Below are 11,527 nucleotides of genomic sequence, written 5' to 3'. Positions count from 1 at the left end.
CAACTCATTTTCAATATCTTCCTCGCCCTTTAATGTTTTCAGTTGTTGCTGCTCTAGCTCTATTTTCTTTTGCTTGACCCTAGTCGAAAGTCTGCTAAAGCATGCATGATTGAGGTTCTTAAGGCTGGATTTCAATCTTTTTAGTTTATAGAATAGGGTCTGTATTGGGTTTCCATTGGTAGTTCTATTCCAAGACTGTTGTACCACTTCCATGAAATTCGGTTGTTGGGTTCAATAGTTGAAAATTTTAAACGGTTTCGGTCTATCGACTTGGGCTGTTTTAGAGAACCATACTTGAGCAAGACAATGGTCAGAGGTTCCAGGGGCTTAGAATTCAACATACGATTCCTTGAAGAATGATACCCATTGAGAGTTAACAAGGACTCTATCGACCTTTCTCGCAATGAAGGTGCTCTGTTGCTTGTTGCTCCATGTGTACGAGAGGCCAAAAAAAGGGTGATCAAAGAGGTCAAGATCATTGAGTGTTTCTCGAAAATCTCTCATGTCAGAAGTAGATAAAGGGCCAATGAGGTCATAGTCTAAGCTTTCGTTTGAGTGGAGAATTATATTAAAATCTTCACCAATAATCCAGGGAGTAAGGCCAACAGTAGCTTAGAGGTCACGTAAATATTGCCAAAGAAGCCTTCAAGAAATTCCATCGTTGCTTCCATAGACTACTGAGATGACAAAATGACAATTCTGGAACTTCCCTCGGATAAAAATACATTGATCTGAAGCTTGAATTATCGAGAAATCCAACCCCTTCTTCCAAAGAATCCAAATTCTACCATTTAGAGCATGGTCATAATTGGTTTCTGCATTCCATTCAGAAAAATTGCTATTAAGGATATTTACAGACTTTTCTTGCATCACTCTAGTCTCTATCAAACAGAACACATCAATTTTATTCTGGTTAGCTCTTCTAATAATACCATCTTGTTTATGAGGATAGTTGAGTCCTCTTTCATTCCAAAAAGCTAGATTCATTGAGAAGGGATTATCAATTTATCCCCTCTACCACCAACTTCAGTGCATTTTTTGCTTTCTTGCTTTTCTTTCTTTTTCAACTTAAACTCCTTTACAATGGCAACTACTCCTTTAGAAGAAGCTCGAGGTTTCTTTTGGATTTCCAGTGAAGAAATAGGAATTTCCTTAGAATCATTGAGGATCTGGAATCTGTTTGAGGAACCTGTAATGCTGGTATTAGATTTCACTTTGGTTGGCCTTCCCTGTGCTCTTTTAGGATTAGCCGAAGAAGAACCAATTTTGTTTTTATAAGCTTCCACATTTGAGTCAGCGTTGGTTTGATTCACTACGGAAATTTCTTCATTAACTTCTTTTTACACTATGTTTTCCTTTGTTAGCTCTTGGACATTATCTTGAGCATCGTTTGTATTAGAGACAGAATGGTCTCGTTGTTTTACATTTTGATCTTGTTTTCCATTGACATAATCAACCATTGTTGCACTATCAGCATCTGTTTTTCCTGGAGAGGATACAACTTTCTCTTGCAACAGCTCAATACCACCTACTGTAGGTTTTGCCTCAACTTCACTTGTTGATACCTCTTTCTTCCTCCAGATTTGGTTTTTCGTAGCAACATGGTTTTTTGATTACATACAGGCTTTCTCATTATGACCGAAAATCTTACAGTAATTACACCGGGCTGGCAGCTAGGGAACTTTCACTGTTATTGAGACATTTACTCATTCCTTGAGTTCAAAATCAATTAGTTCAGGTATAGTGTCTTTAGCTCCTACCTCAGTACAAAGTTTGGCATATTCTAGGTGTATTTTAGATGCAATGACAGTGTCCATATAAAAAGCAATGCCAATTGCACTACCTATATAACTGAGGCCTAATCGAGAATAAAGCTCAAGGGGAATATTATAAAGGTGAACCCAGATCGGCAAGCTAGAAAAATTGAAGCTTAATTTCTGTAAATTGGGTTCCTATTTTCTTAAAATAAGGGGTTTGTTCCATACATGCCATGGTCTGTTTTCAAGGACCCAGTCATTAGCAGAAGCAGAAGCAAATGAGAAAACATATAAGTTGTTTCCGGCAAGACTCACCTGAACTTGCGCGCCCGTCGTTGCTTTCCTCCACAAGCTGTCAACAATCCTTTGTAAGGCATAGAAGCTCAGAGCAGGACCTAGAAATTGTCCCACCAGTGAGAGGTTCCACTCCTTAATTCCATATTCAAGCACCTATTTTGGGGGATGAACCGTTGCGGCACCGTCATGAACCCTAGGGGTGAAATTCCAAGTTGTGACCTTCAGAGCACCCAAATAACCTTCTCCAGCCCATTGGATTTTACACGGTGAGACTGGAAGAGAGAAAAGAGTAGATTGAGCGAAAAGAATACTCCGTGAGAGAGATGAAAAAAGTACCCAGAAACGCCGGAGACACGATCGAGAACCCTGAAACTGTTAGCCCTACTAACGTGCGCCTAGAGAAAACTTATCGTGCGCCCAGAGAAAACTTTTTCGGTATTCGAAATTACTCTAAGGGTATGTTTGGTTCACGGAATGTAAGATTACCAGTAGAAATAAAATATTACAAGGGAATAAGATTACTGAGAATGTTGTATTTTGTGTTTGGTAGCAGGAATGTAAGATTACAGTGTTTGGTTAAATGAATAAAAGATTATTGAAATGTATATTTTACCAAATTGTTCTTATTATATATTTATTTTTTTAACAAGTTGAATTCTACTATAATATTACTATACTTAATTTATATATTTTCTTTAAAATTTTTAAATTCATATAATTTATATAAATTTTTTACAAAATTAAAAAGATAAATAGATTTAATGAAAGGGTAAAATTTTATTTTAACCCCTGAACTTCATATAAAATTTTAATTATAGACTTTTTTTGTAAATCTAAAATAGTTTAAGGATAAATTTATAAATTAACCTTTGTAGAATTTTTATTATTCAACGATAGAAGAATGATATTTTTGAAAAAAAATAAGGACATTTTAGTCCAAAATGTCGGTAATCGAACAATACCTAAGGGAAGGGGGTAATCACATTCCCGGTAATATACCCCAAAAAATCCACTGTTGATAATAAAATATTACTGGATAATAGGATTACCGGCCAACCAAACGGGAGAATGATATTTCATTCCTCCGGTAATCTCTAATGCCGTGAGCCAAACGACACCTAATAGCTTGGCTATTTTAAATGAATCACATAACTTTTGCAGTTCTGGGCATTGAGTCATTTGATTTTCTTCTAGTTGAGATGGTAAAGAAGAAGAAGACAAGTGGGTTCTTGAAATTTTTTAATAAATTTTTATTTCACTTACGGTTGGTGATTTATGTGGATTTATTTACTACCTTTTAATTGTCACGTAATATTTTTGTTAAAGGGTTAACAGAAGTTAACGGTTAAGGGATTAAAATTGAACGGACCGATAATGTTAAGGACTAAAATCGAACGGACCGATAATGTCATGACCTTAAATTTTAAATTAGTGACCAAAGTCGATGAGACCGAAAACAAAGGGCCTATTCGCATAGTTTACCCTTTTATTAATGTTGAAGTAATGATTTTTTGTTAATTAAATACCTTATAAGTTTAATTTTTAATGATAAATTAAAGTAAATTATTTTTAAAAAGTTTAAATGCATAAGCTTGGTATGCTGCAATTTGACATTGTCACAAGAATCCACCTTTAAGCGGTATTCTTGTAAATAGCAACATATGAATATGGTGCAAGTTCTTTGAGTGTGTGTTCAAGTAAAAACAAGTATCAATGGTTAAGGGCGATTTGATAAGTTGGTTGAATATGGTCGGATGTAGAAATTATTGTTTTTAAATTAACGAGAGTTAATTACCCAATGACTAAAATAAGAATGTCTGGTGATGTAAATGATCAAATCGTTATTGTTTTCAAAATCAATGATCCAAAATAAGATAGATTAAAAACAAAAGGACTATATATATAATTTATACTATTTTATTTTAATTTTTTAAAATATTTTTCTAAAAAGATTTTTATTCTAATAAGAAAATCATTAATTACACTCTTAACTCCTTCCGGTGAATAACCTACCAAGACTCCTCCGCAAATAAAATAAAATCTTAACTCAAAAAATCATTTAATTTTATCTTGTAATTTTCTACCTAATTAAGATATAAGTTCTTTTTAATCTTTTCAATAGATTTTTATGATTGAAAATTTGATAACATTTAATAATTTAAGTCGACCGATAATATAATTTTGATTGAACTAACAAATGTCAAGATTTTGAATGTTTGATATTTTAAATGTTTAACTTGAATTGAATTAATTGATGAATTATTATTTTCTAGTTAACATTTGTTGAATGAATTTCGTTTTAATTGATATTGTTATTATTGTAATAATATAAAAGTATTGGATTTAAATATATTTAAGTATTTATATTTTTTACACAAACCAAATGACTTCTATAGTAAGGGAATTGTTGTTATTTCTTGAAGAATCGGGTCCGAGCACTATAGATGTTAGGTGTGTGAGCATTCAATATCAAAAGATTAAGAGTTTATCTTTAAACAGATATTACCTTCTACGTACCCCAGATTAATAAAAAAATATATAATTTTTAATTTAAAATTTAGGAGTATATCTTAATTTAAGTATTATACATAAGTTGAATATGTTAACATGTATTTTATATTTTTAAAACTATTATATTAATAATATTTTTTTATAAAAGTCACTAATTTTATTAAAAATAGAAAATATTCAAATTACAATAAATGTTTACGACCATAATCATAACTCAAACATATAATAAAGATATTTTCGAGAAAACCAATCATTTTAAGATCACAATGACCATACATGAAAAAGATTAAAAAAATATAACTAAATAAACTCAAATAAAAGGTAGATGAAAATAGATCTTATCGCATCGGTAAACGAATCATAAAAGTGGATGAAACTATTGAAAGACCACTGAAAAATAACAAATCAGAATTTAGTGACGTGAAAATACTATCCACGAACGTAAAACGCATGTACAAATCCAATACGAGAGTCCAAATCATGGAAGATCATCATGATAACAAATAAAGCATCATCTTCATCAGTCGTGACGATGTCAAAATCAACCCTGGAAAAATAATAAACGAAAATAACAGTCAAACGACCGAAAACATGCCATAAAGATAGATAAAAACTTGTAAGACAGAAGAAGACGTACCATAAAAGTATGATTATTAAAAATAAAGCAACAAAAAAATAATGAATACCAGCGGTAGACGATCAGCACCAAGACTAATAACTTTGTCAATCACAAAAATGAAAAAGAAAAGAGACTAACGCCACTAGAAGAAAAGAGAGAACCATAGAACAAACCTTAAAAATATTAGATCGTCTAATGATACGTGAGTTTCTTATTCGAAAATATTAATAATCTATGTATAACTCGAAAAAGACTGTAATAGTTAAAAGATGTTGAAGTTTAAATATCAAATATATTGATTTTTTTGGGAAAAAACTTTAAAAAATTAATGAAATAACAATGACCGATTCAAATTTAAAGCATTGAAAGGCATGAAAGAATAAAATGGTTTTGTACAAGACATTGATGCGTTAATCTTCTCTAACCGTTTGCATGTGGCTTCCTGTTTGGTTCAACTTCAAAAAAAATTTATTACCTTGAGGTAAGTACGTTATAGTATAAGTTTATAGAAAATTTTAAATCATTTAAAATTAAATGTTTATATCTTTTATATTTATAATGTTTAAACCCAAAATCTATAAAAAAATAACTCTTTATTTATTGAATCTCTTGATTCGCGATTCCACTTCATTTCTATATTAGATCATTGTACAAAGCCATTTCCAGGCAATCGTCGAAGAAAATTTGTAATCGTCTAATGTCAAGGAAATATGACGTTTCGTTTCTGCTTTATTAGGTCTTCAATATGATGATTCTTCTATAAAAATTAAATTATAAACAACTTGCAAATGAATATATTTAAAGATGGATCAAATCATGACCGGATAATTATCTTTTAGAAATTTTAAATTATTATATATATTTATATTTTTTTAGTTACAGTTTGTTTTTATCTTTTAAAATTTTATAAATTTATTTTTCTTATAATTCTATAAATTTACCCCTTTTAATATATAATAATACATCCATTTCTAAGAACATGCACTCCTCGTCTTCGAGAATCAAATAAGTTTTTTTTCTCTAAAATTTTACAAATTTATTTTCAATTAAATTATTAAAATAATTTTCTTTTAATCTTTATAAACTAAAACGAAATTTATTTATTTTTATTTCTCATAATAGCATCTATTTTTATCACGTAACACAAATACACTATCACATGGCAGCACCTTATCAAAGGCGCTTCCACATAAAAGTGGACCTGTGTAGCGGGAGGTGGAGGAAAGCGCTTCCACGTCACCGTTAGGGTGTAAAATATTGACCCGATTTGTAAAACTTATTAAAATCGACTCGAGTCAAAACTGTTTTTGACCTGCGCTGTAGCGATTCGAAATCGACTCCAGTCGGAACTGGTGTTGACCTGAACCTGAGTTGGACCTGAAAATTGTGGAACTAAACCCGAGTTTGACCTGAAAATTGTGAAACTGAACCCGACCTGCACCCGACCTGAGAACGACCTGAACCCGAATTGAACTGAAAATATGATACTCGAACTGCATCTGACTAATATGAACCCGAACCCAAGATTGATCTGGTAAATAACTGGTATTACCCGACCTATTTTCAACTTGACCTGTTATGAACCTGACCTGCAATTGACTCAATATGTAAATGATCCGACATGTTGTTAAAGTGATATGATATTATCCTGACTTATAAGTAAAGTTACAATTAATATAATTATATTATTTTAAACTTATAATAAACTTATGATAATTAAATTAATATGATTACTTTTTGAAATTTAGTTTTTATATTAATTATAATTTGTATATTATAAATTTGGTTTTTATGTTAATTCCAATTCTTTATATTATTTATATTTCTTATATTATAAATTTTATTTATAATCACTAAATTAAATTTAAATATTGTCTTACTTGATTTTATTAAATTATATTAATTGAGTTAAAATAATCATAAATCTAATTTACTTTTAATGTGAAAATTAATTAATAATTTATGTAAATTTAACTTGAAATTTTAAAATCAAAATATATTAGTTGAAATGATGGACTTATTAAAGATTTAAAACTTGAATAACACTATAAATACTAAAACAAACAATTATAAATGAAATTAATTTTATTACACTTGAAAACACTAAAAATACAATAAAATATATATGCATTAAAACCTATATAAAGTAAATTCCTTATATATTTTATAGAAATACTATGCATAAACTATATAAAGTAATAAAATATATAGTTTATAGAAATCCTAAACTATAAATCATAAATTATAAATCCTAAACTTTAAACCGTAAACGCTAAACCCTATACATATAATGTAAATAGACTAACACTAATGCATATATATTTGTAATAAAAGAGTGTGCTCATGTATTGAGCCTATGTAAATTAATGTAAATGGACTAGCACTAATGCAAATAGACTTATTTTTGAGTTTTATTATTACTTATTCATTACAACAAAATAAATAGGCTATTAATGTGAATTAACCTAACATGCAACTAAAATACTAATTATGCAAATGAAATTAATATGACATGTACTACTATTTATGAACCATATAATATGCAATGTGACATACTGATTATTTAACATCTAATTAATCATGTTTTATATAATTCACATTTAAATAATCTCCTTAATTTTATTAAATAATTTTATATAATATGTATGTATAAACCATGTATAGTATATATAAACTATATATATAACCTATATATATAAACTATATAAAGTAAATTACTTATATAGTTTATAGAAACACTATGCATAAACTATATAAAGTAATAAAATATATAGTCTATAGAAACCTAGACCCTAAACTTTAAATCATAAACACTAAATACTAAACCATAAACCCTAATGTAAATTGACTAGTACTAATGCATATATATTTGTAATAAAAGAGTGGGCTTATGTATTGGGCCTATGTAGACTAATGTAAATGCACTAGTACTAATGCATATATATTTGTAATAAAATAGTAGGCTTATATATTGGGCCTATGTAAACTAATGTAAATTGACTAACACTAATGTAAATGGACTTATTTTTTTTGTTTTATTATTACTTATTCATAACAACAAAATAAATGGGTTATTAATGTGAATTAACCTAACATGCAACTAAAATACTAATTATGCAAATGAAATTAATATGACATGTACTACTATTTATGAACCATATAATATGCAATGTGACATACTAATTATTTACACCTAATTAATCATATTTTATATAATTTACATTTAAATTATTTTTTAAATTTATTAAATAATTTATATAATATGTATGTATAAACCATGTATAGTATATATATATAACCTATATATATATATATATATATATATATATATATATATATAAACTATATAAAGTAAATAAAGTAAATTACTTATATAGTTTATAGAAACACTATGCATAAACTATATAAAGTAATAAAATATATAGTTTATAGAAACTCTAAACTCTAAACCCTAAACCCTAAAACCTAATATAAATGGACTAGCACTAATGCAAATGGAGTTATTTGTGGGTTTTATTATTACTTATTCACAACAACAAAATAAATGGGTTATTAATGGGCTATTAATGTGAATTAACCTAACATGCAACTAAAATACTAATTATGCAAATGAAATTAATATGACATGTACTACTATTTATGAACCATATAATATGCAATGTGACATACTAATTATTTAACACCTAATTAATCAAGTTTTTATATAATTTACATTTAAATAATTTTATTAAATAATTTTATATAATATGTATGTATACCATGTATAGTATATATAAACTATATATATAACCTATATATATATAAACTATATAAAGTAAATTACTTATATAGTTTATAGAAATAGCATGCATAAACTATATAAAGTAATAAAATATATAGTTTATAGAAATCTTAAACCCTAAACCTAAACCCTAAACTTTAAACCATAAAAACTAAATCACAAACCCTAATATAAATGGACTAGCACTAATGCATATATATTTGTAGTAAAAGAGTGGGCTTATGTATTGGACCTATGTAAACTAATGTAAATGGATTAACACTAATGCAAATGGACTTATTTTTTGGTTTTATTATTACTTATTCATAACAACAAAATAAATGGGCTATTAATGTGAGTTAACCTAACATGCAACTAAAATACTAATTATGCAAATGAAATTAATATGACATGTACTACTATTTATGAACCATATAATATGCAATGTGACATACTAATTATTTAACACCTAATTAATCATGTTTTATATAATTTACATTTAAATTATTTTTTTAAATTTATTAAATAATTTTATATAATATGTATGTATAAACCATGTATAGTATATATAAACTATATATATAACCTATATATATAAACTATATAAAGTAAATTACTTATATAGTTTATAGAAATCCTAAACCCTAAACTCTAAACTCTAAACCCTAAACAATAAACCTTAATATAAATGGACCAACACTAATGCATATATATTTGTAATAAAATAATGGGCCTATGTAAACTAATGTGAATGGACTAACACTAATGCAAATAGACTTATTTTTTGGTTCTATTATTACTTATTCATAACAACAAAATAAATGGGCTATTAATGGGCTATTAATGTAAATTAACCTAACATGCAACTAAAATACTAATTATGCAAATGAAATTAATATGACATGTACTACTATTTATGAACCATATAATATGCAATGTGACATACTAATTATTTAACACCTAATTAATCATGTTTTATATAATTTACATTTAAATAATTTTATTAATTTTATTAAATTATTTTATATAATATGTATGTATAAACCATGTATAGTATATATAAACTATATTTATATATATAAACTATATAAACTATATAAAATAAATTACTTATATAGTTTATACAAACACTATGCATAAACTATATAAAGTAGTGAAATATATAGTTTATAGAAACCTTAAACCTAAACCTAAACCTAAACCTAAATCCTAAACTTTAAATCATAAACCCTAAATCTTAAATCATAAGCCCTAATATAAATAGACTAGCACTAATGCATATATATTTGTAATAAAAGAGTGTGCTTATGTATTGGGCCTATGTAAACTAATGTAAATTCACTATCACTAATGCAAAATAACTTATTTTTTGGTTTTATTATTACTTATTCATAACAACAAAATAATGAGCTATTAATGTGAATTAACCTATCATGCAACTAAAATACTAATTATGCAAATGAAATTAATATGACATGTACTACTATTTATGAACAATATAATATGCAATGTGACATACTAATTATTTAACACCTAATTAATCATGTTTTATATAATTTACATTTAAATAATCTTATTAATTTTATTAAATAATTTTATATAATATGTATATATAAACCATGTATAGTATATATAAACTATATATATAACCTATATATATAAACTATATAAAGTAAATTACTTATATAGTTTATAGAAACACTATGCATAAACTCTATAAAGTAATAAAGTATATAGTTTATAGAAACTCTAAACCCTAAACTCTAAACCTTAAAAACTAAACCCTAAAGCATAAACCCTAATATAAATGAACTAGCACTAATGCATATAAATTTGTAATAAAAGAGAGGCTTATTTATATTTTTTAATTGGCCCATAACTTTTTAAATGAGTATAATTTAGTATTTTTTGTATTAATTTCAACCTCATAATTTAAAATTATTTCGATTTGATCCCTTTGTGTTGTTTAATTTATTTAATATTTTATTTGTAATTTCATATTTGTTCAATTTAGTTCTCCAAATTTTATTTGTATCTAAAATTGACCCATACTTATTACTTATTTCTATTTTTTAATTGGCCCATAACTTTTTAAATAGGTATAATTTAGTACTTTTGTATTAATTTCAATCTCACAATTTAAAATTATTTCGATTTGATCCCTTTGTGTTGTTTAATTTATTTAAATTTTTATTTGTAATTTCATATTTGTTCAATTTAATCCTCCAAATTTTATTTGTATCTGAAATTGACCCATACTTATTACTATTTTTTAATTGGCCCATAACTTTTTAAATGGGTATAATTTAGTATTTTTTTGTATTAATTTCAACCTCACAATTTAAAATTATTTCGACTTAATCCCTCATCAATGTGTGTTGTTTAATTTATTTTTATTTTAATTTGTAGTTTAATATTTGTTCGATTTAATTCTTAAATTTGTATTTTTCATAAAATTGAACAATGATTATTTATATTTTTAGTAATTTACTCTAAATCATATACAATTATAAATTACAATTCAACGTTCGCGAAAGACGAAAATAATTAATCCAAAAAAAAATTAACCCGATTTGAACTCAA

The sequence above is a fragment of the Hibiscus syriacus genome, unplaced genomic scaffold (assembly GCF_006381635.1).
Source record: "Hibiscus syriacus cultivar Baekdansim isolate YM2019G1 unplaced genomic scaffold, ASM638163v2 tig00110888_pilon, whole genome shotgun sequence".
Classification (NCBI taxonomy): domain Eukaryota; kingdom Viridiplantae; phylum Streptophyta; class Magnoliopsida; order Malvales; family Malvaceae; genus Hibiscus; species Hibiscus syriacus.
This window is presented reverse-complemented; position numbering follows the sequence as displayed.